Consider the following 16,825-nt stretch of genomic DNA (forward strand, 5'->3'; position numbering starts at 1 on the left):
AAGCACTAATTAATATTTGGTTGAATACTTTTAAAATTATCTAAGGACCGGGCTTTGCTGAAGGATGTTACATACAATAATAAAAACACTTATGGCTTGATTACAAAATTAGGTATTATACTACATTAAAATGATATCCATCTCAATTCAAATCATCATAATATGGTATAATGAAATATCACTGAGTAATTATTGCCTCTTTGCTCAAGTTAGAATATTTCAACTCATTAAAAAGGAAAATATAATTCAATTAACATTTTTATATGTACTTTTCAAGTTGTAATACTCTGGTCCTTTACCAAGTTCCTAGACTAGTAGAGACAGAAATTAGAATCTTAAGAACTTTCTATTAAGAGATGGCTGAAATTATGGTCAAAAATGGAAATAACCACAACTGCAGCTTATTAAGCAATAATGGCAAGAATAATCCTTATTTTGCACATGGAAAACCTGAGACATGTGAACTGCCTATGTTTCCAGACTTAAGCTATCTTCAGACCAGAGGTGACAACAGAACACAGATGAACTCACAGTAAAAGACTACTTCCAATTCTCATCTTATCCTAAACAATGAACCTCTCATCTCTTATAAGGAAAAGTCAGAAATGAGTCAGAGCTCTTTCATGTCATAAGGTGTAAGCTGTTAATACATCTATTTTGCTTGAGTTTTCACCCTTGCTGAACAGCTGTTTGTTTGTTTGTTTTTAAGCTCAAACAATCAAAACCTTATTTTAAGTGCTCCAACAGAGGCTAAAGATTGGAAAGGTAGAATAATTTTTTTTCCTCACCAAGTGAAAGAAGTCTTTCTAAACTATAGGTTAGCCCTAAAGTAGACAGTGTGAAGAAGCTTATTCTGCTGCTATTAAATATCTTTTCAGAAACGCGGCCCCAACGAATTCTAACACTGTGTATATAATCATTGTTCAAATGATCCTTCTTAATTTTAAAAACAATTTTTTTCACTACAGCTCTCCACATTTTTTTATAGGATTTTTAATCTAATATGTGGGGAACTGATTCTTTGTTTTTGTTTGTTTTGTGCTTTTGGTCAGAGACATTTCTTTTGATGAATCTATAAATCAATATATATTAGAGTCATAACAAGACTAAAACACTTTAAGACATATAACTAAATTTCCCCAGAACTTAGATCATTTACAAAAATGTGATTATCACAGAACATATTGTACTATGCATACCTTTAAACATTAAAGATCTTTTTTTTTTTTTTGCGGTACGCGGGCCTCTCACTGTTGTGGCCCCTCCCGTTGCGGAGCACAGGCTCCGGACGCGCAGGCTCAGCGGCCATGGCTCATGGGCCCAGCCACTCCGTGGCATGTGGGATCTTCCCGGACCGGGGCACGAACCCGTGTCCCCTGCATCGGCAGGCGGACTCTCAACCACTGCGCCACCAGGGAAGCCCTAAAGATCATTTTTAACTAATAAAAGTAGGCAACTTCCTTGCCTACTTGTACTTGTCCCTCCCTGCAGCAATTCTGCATTTTAACTTTAGATTTAGACTCTTTCCTAAAAAAACATGCAATTACTAGCAAGGGAAGTGCATTCAACCTATTATCTTTATGAGAACTTGGCTTGAATTAATTTAGATTAGTTAATCACTTACCTAGCAGGATCCTCGGGCAGTGGTCCTCAAATTTTAGAGAGTAAAGAAGCACCCAGGGTACAAATTTTAATGTGGAATCCTAGGCTCAGACCAGAAACTACCTGATTCTGAAGGGCCCAAAATAAGCATTTGTAATTAGCACCAGAGATACTTTTGAGGAGGATTCATGCTAGAACACTGAGACAAAAGATAGATCATTTTAATAGGGGTATTAATGGGCCTGGATTTCAAGGCATTTGGCAGCCTGGGCAGGGCACAGCAGGTGTGACCCCAGTAATCCAATAAATAGCACAGGAAGCAGCAAAAGAAAGGAAGCTGGTTCAGGCTTGGCAGCAGTTGGCCAGCAGGCTCAGCACTTCTTCCTTGCCTTCCCACTGAAACACACATCTGAAATCAAACTTTAAACAGGATACAACATTGTACCTAAACTAGAATTGAGGGATTTGGGGTAGCTTTATTGGTAGCTGATGCTTGCTATGGCCTCTGCAGCAAAAAGTCCAGTTAGGAAGAGGGTAAGAAGGCATCTCACTCTCAATTCTGTATTTCCTTCAGAAAAAAAGAGGCTGCAGTGGCCCCGCAGCTTGGGGCTGAGGACAGAGTTCATGAGACCGTTTCCTTTCCTCAACCCCCACCATCTTCCAAGAGTTTAGGGAACATCTCCTTCAGTGGGACTTTATGCCGTGGCATGCTGGAGCTGGATTATATCAAAGAGTCAATAGTTAAGTTTTCAGGAATTTGGGGAGCCAGTTGACATCACGTTGACAGTCTGAAATTGACCACAGTGGGAATATTTACACCAGAGAAATTGGCAAATGCCACAACTGGCTTCTAATACCCATTAGTAATTCTCTTTGAAGAACATTCTTTACCAATGATATAATGTTCATGGCCAGAAGTGGAAGGTGTCAGCAATAGGTAGCTGTGGGAACAGTATGAGCCCTCAGAAGAATACGGTCTCACCACTAAACTCAAAAAACTATGAACCAGGCTTCCCTGGTGGCGCAGTGGTTAAGAATCTGCCTGCCAACACAGGGGACAAGGGTTCGAGCCCTGGTCCAGGAAGATCCTACATGACGTGGAGCAACTAATCCCGTGTACCACAACTACTGAGCCTGCGCTCTAAAGCCCACGAGCCACAACTACTGAAGCACATGTGCCACAACTACTGAAGCCTGCGCACCTAGAGCCCATGCTCTGCAACGAGAAGCCACAGCAATGAGAAGCCCGCACACTGCAACAAAGAGTAGCCCCCACTCACTGCAACTAGAGAAAGCCCACGTGCAGCAACAAAGACCCAAAACAGCCAAAAAAAAATAAAAATAAAATAAATTTATTTTAAAGAAAACTATAAACCACTTCAAATTACAGAAAAATACTCCCCTCATTAGAGACATAGGACTGAAAGATTAGACAATAGGAAAATAAGACCTCTCCTGAGTACAGAAAGATCTATCCTTCATAAATTGGGTTGTATCTATCAACATGTTCTCCAACCTAACACTGAGAAGAAGAGTCCCCAGCATCTAAGTGTAGTGAGGAGGATGAAGGTAGCTTACTCACTCTGACAAGAATGAGCAACACCATCCCTACACAAGTCCCTCTTCTGTCAAGGTAAGAAAACCAAAAACCTCAATAATAGCACAGGGCCAAGATGAAGCTTGTGCACCATAAGAAAGAGGAGCACTGCCATAAAGAGGAAGAGAGAAAGCTTGCTCCTATAATGGGCTTACACTGGGAATCAGGAGAAAAACTTAGAAATTATCTAATTTACCAATTGAAAAAGAAAAAGGAAAAATAAAAACGCAGCCTCTGAAAGCAAGAGATAAGAAGGAAAAAGACAGCTAAGATTAAAAAGGAAACTGAAGAAGAAAAAACTGGAAGGGAATTCAAACAAATAATATTGGGTTGGCCAAAAGGTTCGTTCGGGTTTTTCCATAAGATGTTATGCAAAAACCGGAACGAACTTGGGCCAACCCAATATTAGACAAACTCTACATAAGAGGCAAAAGAGAGAAGTACAGAAGCTGGAAAAGAATCTCATTAACATTTTAGCATATACACATGAGGTATCTCCAAACACGGAAGGAAAAGAACCAAGATGAAAACAATGCATACTGATTGATAGAAAGGACAAAGAACACAGATCCAACCTACAAATAACTGGCATTTCTGAATTGAAATCATAAGCAAACATACCATTGAAAAATTTTTCCTGATCTGGGTAAAAGAAAGATTAAAGAGATTTACTTCTATAAATTGAGTGGACTCACTATGTTTGAGAAAACTGCTAGAAGGAAACCTGTGCCTACAGGTAGTCTATGGAATATCTTTATTTAAAGAACAAAAAGGAAAACAAAAATGCAGGCAGAAAAAAACAGTTTATCTACAAAGGAACAAAAACCAGTGTAGCCTCAGCCATCTCTTCCACAGCAAGGAAAATCGGAAGATGATAGAGCAATGTCTAAACTGCTGAGGACCTGTGACTTACAATTTTATATCTTAGCACCTATAACAGAGTTAAGCACACGGTAAATATTAAGTAACAATTGTAAGGAACAAAAGGAAAATTCAAAATTTTAAATGAATTTATTTTACATATCTCTACCTCTTTATAGCACCTTTCTTCAACTAAACTTTTAAGCCTATTCATCAATTGGATCTTTTCCCATTCAAACAACAGATTTATATGACATCTAATCTTTCTGATACCGGTGTCATTACTTTTATAAGAAGATTATCATTTTTTTACATAAACCAAGACTTCTCTGCATGCACATGAGAGAAATTGTTCCTCCGACAGTGATGATTTGAACTGATCCATCAGCTCAAACTCTTTTGCTGCCTTTGAACAGTGGGACTTGTAGAACTAACTCTAGTCAGCACATATGCTCATTAGACCAGAACCAGGAACTAAAGGCTTATGACCTTGGCCAAAGATATTCAACAAATAAGAAGGTACAAAAAGATCAACATTGTATCAGAGGTTATGGACTCAGTGCTGGTCTAAATAGTCTGAATATATGATAGAGCAATGTGTTTTTAAAATATATTACCAAGTATTATTTTTTGGGAAAAAAAAGCTCTTGGACTTTTTTGTAACGGAAGAGACAGTCCCTTTAAATTTTTCTTCTTGCAAAGTCTCCATTAAAGGCTAGATTAATGTGCCTTCTTATTTCCGCAAGCTTTTCATTCATTCACTCAGCACCTACAATATCCTAGCACTTGCTATGTGTGTGTCCTCAGAGGAAGAAGTGTCAAATTTTTTCTGGGAAAATGAGAGAAGACTCCAAAAAAACAGGGAGTCTGGAAAACGCAGAATTGAATTTTGAAATTTGAATAAGGGCCTACCAAGTGGAGACAAAAGCATGTCAAAAAGATGGAAGTGCTCCAGCAAGACAGGGCCTGAAAAGAATATGCTAGGTTAAAAGGGAAAAAAAAAAGGCAGTAGTTGAAGCATAGGTTGTATAAAGTATGGGCAGATAAGGTCCAATGGTTCCCAACATCAGGAGGAACCACTCTTGAAGGGGTTGTTTGGAAATGAGTAGGATCACACTGGGTTGTCACAAAGGGTGGGTGGAGGTTGTAGTCTGCTATTGCCATTTAGTGCTCAGGGACCAAGTATGATAAGCATCCTGCAATGTATGGAACAATTCCATAAAAATGGCAGTTGAGCCCCCTTTGAGAAAAAATGAGAAGTAGGCTTAACAAGGTTGGAGAACTTAACCCTAGGGTTTCTTAGTATGACTTTGCATGCATATCTTTGAAATCTGTGATCACAATGTGCATTTCACTCACTAAATACTTCCAAGGAAGCTATGTTTTTCCTCAGCAAGTGATATGTTTCCTTCTTTCCTCTGACCATCATGAAACTCATAACTCAGTCTGTATCCCACCACTAACAATTATACAAATGGTCACAGTATATATTTGAGTATAATGCACCCCAACCTCACCTTTCTATTCAAGCTTCATATTTTCATGACTGATTTACCTTTATTTTGTATGTTTTTATATTATATATAGTTTATAATCTACTGTAAGTACTTTTAGAGCAAAATAGGGTATACATTTTAAAATATAAGCAACAGAAGTAAAATGGAAAACAGAAAATAGAAAACTAGATAGTAAGATAGGGAAAAAATATATCGAGCCCCCAGAATCATCCTGGGAGAACTTTAAGAGACTTTTTTAAAAGATTATAATATATGATCTTTGCCCTCAACAGATCAAATTTATAAGAAAAGATTCAAACTGAAAAGAACATTAGACAATAAAAGACAGTAAAAATTAGTGATAAATTGTACAACCACTGTCTAAAGAATTACTATGGATTAAATAATCATTACAATAGCATGTATTCAGCTCTTACTATGTACCAAAACTATAGTAACTTGTTAAATCCTCACAGCAACCCTATGAGGTAGTCACTGTGATTTTCGCCATTTTACAGATGAGGAAATTGGGACAGAGAGGTTAAGCAATTTGTCCAAGGTAACAGCTGTTAAATGTGGCAGTTTGACCTAAGGCAGTCAGTCTGGAACCAGAGCCTCTGCTCTAGAAGAGTTACATTTCAGATAATTCTAGAAGTATAAAAGGATACTGAAAGGCAGAGATGCTACAAAAAATGATGAAGAGTGGGGGCAGTCAGTGAATCTAGGAACAGGTTGAAATGAGGCAGAGTAGACAGGTAAAGAGCCTAAATAGAGAGTGTTAGGAATATTAAGGAATATAGGAATACTGGGGGTGGGAAGGGGGAGTGGAGCAGTTTCTAAATCACCTTAAAACTCTAAAGAGATTCTATTTAAAACAGAGGACAACAGGAAGCTATTGTAAGTTCTTGAACTCAGAAGAGATGATTAAAAAGTTTTTCTCGAAAAGCTATTACATGACAGCGATATGAAATAACCCTAACTTCAAAGCTAAATTCATATTAGTAAATACTCTTTCTGGGTCCTATAAACCTACAAGTTCAATAAGGCCTGGGGTGCCAGGTACATTAGAGGAGCCTCTGGGTCTACATCGTTTTCAGCTGCCTCCCCCTAATCTGGATGCTTTTACATAGGGTTTCTTCTCTGTTTCCCTATTTTCCAGTTGTTTTATACCCAGCTGCACTTGGCCCCTGAAAACATTTGTTAATCACCAAATAATCTCTAGGGCATTCTGTTGCTGTTATGGTTCCCTGAGCATGTTTATGTTTCAAACACTGCCTCTAGGGTCCCAAACGGTCTCTAGGCTTCAAAGATATTAATAACCAAATCAAGCCCAGTCTTAAGGAAACTACTTAGATAAACTTTATCCTACTTGTTTTTCCTAAGGGGTTGCTTATCATTCTCAGAAACTTAAAAGCATAATCTTGTAACATTCTATTGTATATCCAATGAATCCAGTTTAGAACCAGTGAAAAGACTGTTTCCACTAGTTTCAAGTAAAATATCAATTTTTAAACCTTGTAATTGCAAAACTTTAATTTGACTTTCTCAATACTCAACTTTTTTTTTTTTGGCCAAGTTTTCATTTTGTAAATGTCTCCTCTTGTCCATATTTGACCCTTCAGAAGCAAGGAGGATTCTATGCAGGATTCTAATAATGTAATTGAACACTACATAGGGCCTATGCCTTCCACTTCTGAAAAGTTTAAACTAAGCTTTTGCCACTTAAGAGTGAGGCCACTGTCGAAGTGTCATTTTTGAAACGTTATAAACATGATTCATACAAAGTGAGCCTGTGGCAAAGATTTACTGAACTCATAATGAAGGAGCAAACTCAACGGTAAAAATTATAAAAATCTTGGAAATAGGGCAATAAAACTATAATCATCAGTAGTATTTTTTTCTCCCAGTCAGAAATAATTTGCTCCATTAGACAAAAAAAAAAAAGTAACTGCAAAGCTTGGGCCCTAATCGATACTATGTCAAGCAAAAGTATAGTCCCCTAGATAATTAATTGATTCGCAGGTGGGCCTATTAGACAAGGCTCTATTTTGACTTTGAAAAGACATGTAGCTATCCTTTCGCCTTGTCAGAGATGTTTATAATTTCTACCATCATAAAAGTTTGTTTCTACAAATCAGTTAACTATTCCTTTATCCCACCCACCCCCCATTCGTGATTTCAAATGCTGAGTAGATACGTTATTTGGAAGAAAATCTCCTAATTCTTGATGATTAGAAACTCCTTCAAGTTAAGTGGCACTTAACCACTGGAATCACCAGTAATTTCATATCCTCTGTTTCAAGGTTACGAGGCAAAGAATTTCTGTCTCGGTACAGGCTTTAAACACAGGTCTGTAACTACCTAAATCGAGGGTGAGGTCTCCATGGTGGCCCAGGAGTGCGATCCACACCCGCCAGCGGCTCCAGCGCGACCCGGCCTGCATTTCACCGGCGGGAGGCCCGCTTCCCCAGCCTTTTGTTCGGGGCTGGGCTGTTTCCCGCCCACCCGCGCCCGCCCTTCCTCTCTACCCCGGCAGTTGGGTGAGGACCGTGCGGGAAACAGAGCCGGAAAGAAACGGCCGGCAAAGGTTGTGGGAATACTCACCCGGCTCCGCTCGGCCCCTGACCCTGCCGCCCAGCCCAGAGTGGGCGGGGCGACGGGGTGGGGGGAAGGGGAGCCGGGGAGAGGGAGCCTTCACCCTGCGAGGTACCGCCGAGCCAGCGGTAGCGGGGAGGGGAGCAACGGGCCCCCGGGGGCCAAGAGGGCGGTGGCACAGGAGCAGAGCCAGCCAGCAGAGACGCCCACTAGTTAGACCGCTCTCTACACCTCCCTCAGCCTCCGTCGCCAGAGGCGACCCAGTCAGAGCATGCGCACTGGACCTCCCGCACACCCTAGGACTAGGCTCGCGCGGGCGGCTGACGTCGTGGGCCTCGTGCGTGGGGCGGAGGCCGGAAGGCGTGACCTCCCTGCAGTTTGCTACGGCGGCCGCCGAGGCCCCGCCCCGCACTTCAACGGCCTAAAGAGCCGAAGTGCGGCTGTTTCCTCAGCGCATTACAAAGGCGGCGCATTGAGGGAGAGGGGTTGCCAGCGGTTTCGAGAGACACTGCATACTCTCCTCTAACAAACAGCCAAGTATCTGGAAAATAAAAGGATGACCAATGGTGAAAGGTAGGGCAAGAACGGAGCTGAACCGTTTAGTGCCCCTAGAACGTCTCTCGGGGGTTGGAGAACCGTGCCGGCTCTCATAACGCAAGCTGCAAAATTACTGTGAACACAACAATTAGGCACAAGCACCATCCCCTTTGAAACTTAAAGACCGAGGTTAAAAGTTAGGGATTCGGGAATTGGCAGTAGTACCATCTGTGTCACAAAGCTCAGGAAAAAAAAAAATCTAGCAGGAGAATTAAATTGGGAAAAGGTGGAATAATGAAAAGACTAGAGAAAGATGTAGGAGTAACAGCGGTGATCCAACTGAAATACTGAAAATGCAACTGCAGACATCTAAGGGGAAACTAGCATCTGCTCCTCTTAACACAACAATTAAATTTGTGTCAAAAGAAAAGAGTAAACAGGCAAAGAAGTGAAAGGAAAATCTGCCTTCAAACATGCAGGTCATGGTTTTGATCTTGTACGACAGTTATGTAAGATGTCACCACTGGAGAAAGCTAGGTGTTGGGTACTCAGGACTCTATGTACTATTCTTGCAATTTCCTGTGAGCCTATAATTATTTAAAAGTAAAAGGGTCTGAAAAAGGGACAACACTGATCAGTAGTGACCAAGGGAAGGGAATGACTAAAAAGGGGCTTGAGGAAGTTTTGAGGGGTAATGGAAGTGTTCTAGATCTTTGTTTGCCAAAACTCATAAAAGGGATAGATTTTACTGCATGTAAAATAGTTTAAAACTCAATTTTAAAAAAGATTCTGCTAGTAAAGATGAACTGTCCTAACATGTTTGAGCAACTATAGATATAAATTAATCAGACAGCTGACAATTAAAATTATCCACTTGCTTTTTTAAAAATCACAGGGCAATGAGAATTTCAGTGGGTGGGTGTCTCCAACTTTAAGCAGTTATCTTTACAACATACAGCTTTATGGGAATTCCCTGGCAGTCCAGTGGTTAGGACTCCGTGCTTTCACTGCCCTGACCCAGGTTCAGGGAAATAAGATCCCGCAAGCTGTGTGGCAGGGCCAAAAAATAGAAATAAGTAAAAACATAAAGCTTTAATACAATGATAAGAATGTGTTGCTTTACATTGTATTCAGTAATTTACAAACTTTTCATGCATTAACAACACACCATGTTAACAAATTTTTTTTTTGCATTTGAGATGTTTTTAAGTTTCATGATTCACCTGCCAAAACCAAAGAAACTAAAAGTAAATCAGGTAACTTCCAAGCAAGGGATAGTACTGGCAGGCTGTACACTACACAGTACTTTAGTGCAGTCTGTCATCAGTGCCTACCCAGCCTCGAGCAGGGCTTCTCACTAGTAATTAGTATTAGAATAAAACAATGAGTTAATCACAAAAAGAGAGAAAGGAAGGTATAAAATTTATTGAGCACCTACCACAAACCAGAAGCTTATGTTTAGTTTAATCTTGTAATAACCACATGAGATACCCATTTTATTGATATGAAACTGAGACTGAAGGTAATTATCTATGAATCATTAATCATTTTCATTCCTTATTTTATTGGATTTCTCTGTTTCATTTGGACATGTTGATCACTTCTAAAAAAAGTCTTGCTTCCCTTAGCTTCCATAAAACCATAATCCCTTGATTCTCCTTCTAGCTCCCTGACCATTCTTGTTTTCACCCTCACAGGTTTCTGTTTGTCCATTCCACTTTAAATGTCCATGTTTCCCACAGGGCCTCATAGAACTTGAGACTTCTGGCTTTTCATTTATTTTATTTTGCTGAGACACTGTAAAGTGGGAAAAAAAATCCAAAATAGGGTTATACAAACTGTATTATATTTAGTGTTTTCCTTTAATCAATGAATACTTTTATACATATTCTTTCTGCACATATCCTCTGGGCCATACCAAGATACATGGAAAGTAGGAAATGCAGTCTCTAGCTAGGTAGCCAAGGGCTCAGTCAAACCTTGACAAAGTGGGATTGTTTTATTAAAATGAAGAAGGGGAAAGTAGATACAGGGGGAGAATAGCTATCTCTGCTGCAGCCTGTAGTAGGCAGATGTCCTCTACCACCTTCCAGGAGGTCCTCAGGAAAAGGTAAATTACATAAAAGAAAGAGAGGAGCTAATCTGATTGGACGACAGAGATAAGAAACTTATCTTGAAGCTCTGTGTACATAGCACTTACCTTAAAGAATGAGAGGAAAAAAACTATAGTTGGCAAAACTATAGAGACAGTAAAAAAATTGGTGGTTGCCACAGTTTATCTATCCATTCATCTGGGAAGGACGTTTAGGTTATTTTCAGCTTTTGGCTATTATAAATAAAGCTGGTATGAATAATTATGGAATATTTTAGTGAATTTTGATATTTACTCCATTTTCTAATATTCTTGGTTGGACATTTTTATCTTTTAAACATTTGAGGACATTTTGGAATTATAACTTGTGTTTTAAATTTGTCAGGGAAATTCAGTGTTCTAAAGGGATCTCTCTGGCAGTGGTCTGATATTATCCAGGTTACTTGTCTTATTCCACTGGAATTGGTTGGGATGGCCCTATGTTCTTTCATTTTTGAAGGAGGGGTATTAAAAAAATTATGCGCGTCTATAACATATTCTTCTGGGTTATTAGATTCTAGCCTTATTCATTGAGCTATTTTGCTGTTCTTTGTAAGTCATGGGTAATTGATAAATGTGTAACTTCTGTCCTTCCGGTAGTGATTTTATTTGTCCCATCCTACCCATGGAAGAATCAGTGCTGTCCCATTTTGCCTGGTTCTCTCATATTATATGAGTAAAATGAATTCTTTAACATGTGCCCTTTTTTATATCTGTATGAAAGTCATCATTTTATCTTTTTCTGAAAATTATATTTTAATAAGCCCTGGCAATTTGTACCCAAAAACCTCATAGGAATACGTTCTCACTGTGGACTTTTAGTCCCAAGTCTCAATGAAGTGTCCAGGACCCTGAAGGGAAAGTCAATCCAGAGTCTTTGGAGGCATAAGAGGACAGCTGCCCCAGGGAAACCAAAATCTTGACCAACTGCGTAGTGTGAGGGCCAAGAAGACATAAATGAGAAAGTAGATCAATAGCAAATTATCTGTGATAAAAGAATGCATAACACCTTTGGACTATGTGGGGAAAAAAGAGTTCAACAGGATACTTGTAGTACTCTGTCTCCAGAATCCATTGATTTGGCAAGCAATGAATAGAGAACAGAGAACTATAGAATCTCATAAACTCTTCAAAATTTTTGGTTCAACCTCCTTTGCCTTCTAGGCCCCAGGTTAGATTCCTTAGACCAATGTAGCAAGATGCCCTCCCCTGCTAGACATTCCACTTGTCATTCGGTGAAGAAAATAAGGGGGGAAAAGGGTAATGAGACAAGATCAATGTACATACCTAGGGTCTGCTGTTAAGCTTGCAGATTTGAATGTCCTTTTTCAATAATGACCTGTTTTCTTTAATGTTGTATGGCTATGTTCACTGATCAGGAATTAATTCTTATTGTAGGATTCAATTGCATATTGATACTGTTGTGTTATAATGATGTTTTGCATGAAGAAGAATTCAACCTGCAGCCCTAGAAGCCTTTGTGCAGTTTTAATTCGGGAAGTTGCCCTAGATTCAGACCAAATCAGAAGTTGTTCCTGAGGCAATGACTCCCTTTAGGCTGTCTCTTTAAATAAATAACAATAGGGTGCACTTGCCCAGCCCCTTCATCTGCATTATCTCATTACAGAGACAGGAGACACACTGTGTGGAAAGGGCACCAATTTGGAGTCAAGAAGTCCTAGAGCAACCTTTATTTCTGCCACTTACTTGGTATGTAAATTTTCAGCAGTCACTTACCCACTCTGAACCTCAGGATCTGTATTTCTATATAAGGGAATTAGTAATAATCCCAGCTTTGCAGGGCTGTGGAGAACAAAAAGATATACATTTTCAAATTTATGAGATTGATACATAGAAGCAATGGAATAATACAATCATTAATATAATCATGTAATCTGTGTTTTCTAAAAAGGAAAAATGACCAGGTACAAATCAGTGTGTTAAAGTATGACTTCATTTATGGTCCTAATGAAAAATGGTAAATTATAACCAAAAATTAATAATGGATATCCCTATGTAAGTGTATTATGGATGACTTTTATTCTTCATACTTTTTATTTCAGATTTAAGAAAAAATAATGTATTATCGATACATTACTTTTTATAATAAAAATAAAGAATGCTATCTCCAATATAAAAAATTAAAATTAATGTCTGTGATTTTAGATGGGAGCAAATTATTTATAATCTTTACTGAATATCTATTTGACACAAAGAAAGGAATGTTATCTGGATATAGATTATATCCTGTTGTTCTTAAAGAGAATAACAATGGAGGTAAAGAGGTCAACTTCAAAGGGAGGAAAGCTAGAATGTGATGGCCAGCAAAGGATAATAATGGGACATTCCAAATGTGCAGTTCCCCACCTTCTGCAACCCAGAGTTGACTGTGTTGAATGTCCCTGCATGGTTCAGTCTTCCTCAAATTAAGGTACTGATAATATAAAGAAGTAGGCATAGATAGTAGAAGGATGTAAAGAGACATCCTTATTCTATATATACTCAAGGCATGCTAATAAAAAGCATATAATGGGGCTTCCCTGGTGGCGCAGTGGTTGGGAGTCCGCCTGCCGATGCAGGGGCCGCGGGTTCGTGCCCCGGTCCGCAAGGATCCCGCGTGCCGCGGAGCGGCTGGGCCCGTGGGCCATGGCCGCTGGGCCTGCGCGTCCGGAGCCTGTGCTCCGTCCGCGACGGGAGAGGCCGCGGCAGTGAGAGGCCCGCGTACAGCAAAAAGAAAAAAAAAAAAAAAAGCATATAATGGAACATGAATGATGACAGGAAGAAGGAGGACACCATGAAAGCTGTCCAGTCCCATTGAAGTGATGTGCTGTTAGAATGCTAAATATGGATTGAAACAGGCCAAAGTTGTTGCTACATTTTTGATGTAATATCTGAATGCTTTGTATTATGATGCTTTTAATTCTTTATATTGTTTGATGTGTATGATGAAGGGGAGGTGAAGCTTTTTTTTTCTTCAAAACAACTTTTTATTGACGTATAGCTGATTTACAGTGTTGTGTTGGTTTCTGGTGTTCAGCAAAGTGATGCAGTTATATATTCTTTTTCAGATTCTTTTCCATTATAGGTTATTACAAGATATTGAATATAGTTCCCTGTTCCATATAGTAGATCCTTGTTGTTTATCTATTTTAAATATAGTAGTGTGTATCTGTTCATCCCAAACCCCTAATTTATCCCTTTTCCCCTCCTTTCCCCTTTGGTAACCATAAGTTTGTTTTCTATGTCTATGAGTCTATTTCTGTTTTGTTAAGTAAGTTCATTTGTATTGTTTTTTTAGATTCCCCATATGATATTATATATTATTTGTCTTTCTCTGTCTGACTTACATCATTTAGTATGATAGTCTCTAGGTCCATCCATGTTGCTGCAAATGGCAATATTCCATTCTTTTTTTTATGGCTGAGGAATATTCCAGTGTATATATATACCACATCTTCTTTATCCATTCATCTGTCAATGGACATTTAGTTTGCTACCATGTCTTGGCTATTGTAAACAGTGCTGCTATGAACATTGGGCTGCATATATCTTTTCTAATTAGAGTTTTCTCTGGTTATATGCCCAGGAGTGGGATGCTGGATCATACAGTAACCCTATTTTTAGTTTTCTAAGGAACCTCCATAATGTTCTGCATAGTGGCTGCACTAATTTACGTTCCCACAACAGTGTAGGAGGGTTCCCTTTTCGAGGAGGTGATGCTTATTGCCCTATATATAGACTTGTCTCTAAAATTGGCTCTTAATACATACAAATTGTTATAAATGTTCAGTCCAGTCAATGGGGAAATGCTGGAATTTTGCTTGGCTGATGGGTCATGATGGCTTCATGAGGATGGTCTTTAAGGTGATATATATATGGGTGAAGCACAGCACTTGAAAGGGCCAGTAAAGAATTGAAATGCCTTCCTTGATGCTTATGAATTCCACTAGTCTTAATAAAGGTGTTCAGCCAGAGGTTACTGGCTTGTGTGATGCTTGGCCTAGAGATTCCACCAATCTGAAGCTGCCTATGGCTCTAGCCAGACAGACTGGCTTGCGGCAGCTGTGTAATGCTAAAGGACACCTGCCTGGAATAAGAACATCAACCCAGAAGATAGGAAAGCACTCCACATGTGAGTTAAACCCTTGTCACATCACTGTTATCATTTTAATAAATGCCTTTGCTTAGTTGAATGTGACTTATCTCACTTCTTCAGCTTTTAGAACTCTAACTAAAACAAGCTGGATTGGCATATCCAAAAGGTGATATTCAGTAGGTAGTTTGGTGTATAAGTCCAGGGCTCATGAAAGAAGTCAGGCTGAAAATATATACAGTGGAGTTATCTCCTACACTTACTTAACATATTAGCTCTACTCTACGTGCTTGGCAAAAAGACAAAAACATATTTTCCTTATAACATGGCCCCGTAAATGCAAGCCAACAACTTCATCTGGTGTTCAACTAAAGAAACAACCTTCTGTTCCAATAGCAGAGGAAAACTGGCTGTGTAGGATTTCTTGGTGGGTAGTATATATATATTTAAAATCGTGTATGCAGTATTTTAGGAGATTTTTCAAAGGTAATTTTAACTCTACTCTATTTTTGCCTTTCATGCTGACTTTAAATCGTAATTCCCACTGGAAAAAAAATCACTCCCCTGTATTTGGATGTCGCTGATATACAGGTGATAGTTGCAGCTATGTTAACAAAAGGCACTATTCAAGAGAGAGTATATATAGTGAGAAGAGATCTGAGGGTGAAATCTTAGAGAACATCAATATTTTAAAAATAGTAGAAGGGTCCACAAGGATCTGAAAGAATTAGGAGGGGGACAGGAAAAACCAAGAAGAGAGGTTCCAGAGAGTGGTTAACTATCAAAAATAAAGCAAAGAAATCAAGGAAGATAAATACTGGATTTGGAACTTAAGAAGACACTGATCACTTAGCAAAGCATCTTGGTTGTTATGGTGGTGGTCTAAGTCAGTTTCTGATGGATTACAAAGTATATGGGTCTTTTAAAACAACAACAGCAAAAGGAAGCAGCAAGGAAGTGGAGATGTCAAGCTTTTCTATGAAGAGCAGGCAAAGATAGGGTGGAAGGCAGCAGAGAATCAGAGCCAAAGGAAGGTACTTTGGTATTTCACTTTTTAAGGGGGTATGAGTTGATCCAGTCTATAGGCCAAGAACTAAAAGGAAAAGAGATAACTGAGGCAACACAGCCCCTGAGGAGAAAGGAAGGGGGTTGAGTCCCAAATAATAATATGCATTAACTAGAAGGAGGGCAAAGGAGAAAGATGTAGTGCTAGGAGTGGAAACAGATGCTTTTGTATCTGGGAGGAAAAAGGTGCTGTGGAGGCCAAGTTGAGGAAAGTATTTATTTATTTATTTTTCATTAATTAATTTATTATTTATTTTTGGCTGCATTGGGTCTTTGTTGCGGTGCACAGGCTTCTCATTGCGATGGCTTCTCTTGTTGTGGAGCACGGGCTCTAGGCACGCAGGCTTCAGTAGTTGTGGCTTGCGGGCTTAGTTGATCCGCGGCATATGGGATCTTCCCGGACCAGGGGTTGAACCCATGTCCCCTGCATTGGCAGGCGAGTTCTTAACCACTGCTCCACCAGAGAAGCCCCGAGGAAAGTATTTCTGGTAGCTTCTACTTTCTCTGTGAAATGGGAAGTTAGCAGAGCCAGTTTTCGAAAGTGAGGAAAAGGGCTTAAAAAACAAAAGTTTGTAATAGTCTTTAAAGGAAAAAAGAGAAGCTGAGAAAGGATGTATAGGATTTGAGAGTACAGCTCAGACTAGATTCCTATATTTGTGGAGATACTAGTTCCTACACTACACTTTGTGATTTTTTTTTTTTTTTCTCAGTACCACCCATCCTGCTTGGGTGAAGAAGTCTAAAACACAGATGAGTGAATGAGTCCAGAACTGCAGGCTTGCCAGGTGCTGAAGAGAATTGAAAGAGCAGGGTTAATTAAAGTTGCTAGTAGGAGAGTGATAAAAGTG

At 39.3% G+C, this 16,825-nt stretch overlaps 1 protein-coding gene and 1 long non-coding RNA gene across 6 annotated transcripts in view; one reads left to right on the forward strand and one right to left on the reverse strand.

Moving 5' to 3' along the window:
• The window catches only part of ATG10 (autophagy related 10), a 222,796-nt gene extending 214,592 nt beyond the window's left edge, over positions 1-8,204 (reverse strand). The window contains exon 1 of one of the 5 annotated variants that reach the window (XM_027100701.1): positions 8,161-8,204. The gene's annotated coding sequence lies outside the window, so the exon portion shown is untranslated. Of the gene's footprint in view, positions 1-7,917; positions 8,055-8,160 lie in introns of those variants that run through there. The other 4 variants (XM_027100699.1, XM_027100702.1, XM_027100700.1 and 1 more) reach the window with 4 other exon arrangements.
• Positions 8,205-8,607: 403 nt separating this feature from the next.
• The window catches only part of LOC113617370 (uncharacterized), a 46,498-nt gene continuing 38,280 nt past the window's right edge, over positions 8,608-16,825 (forward strand). The window contains exons 1-2 of the long non-coding RNA XR_003431624.1: positions 8,608-8,724; positions 12,447-12,529. This is a non-coding gene — a long non-coding RNA (uncharacterized LOC113617370). The remainder of the gene's footprint in view (positions 8,725-12,446; positions 12,530-16,825) is intronic.

This window comes from Aethalodelphis obliquidens, unplaced genomic scaffold (assembly GCF_003676395.1).
Source record: "Aethalodelphis obliquidens isolate GAN/ISIS:26980383/991018 unplaced genomic scaffold, ASM367639v1 scaffold4, whole genome shotgun sequence".
Taxonomy (NCBI): Eukaryota; Metazoa; Chordata; class Mammalia; order Artiodactyla; family Delphinidae; genus Aethalodelphis; species Aethalodelphis obliquidens.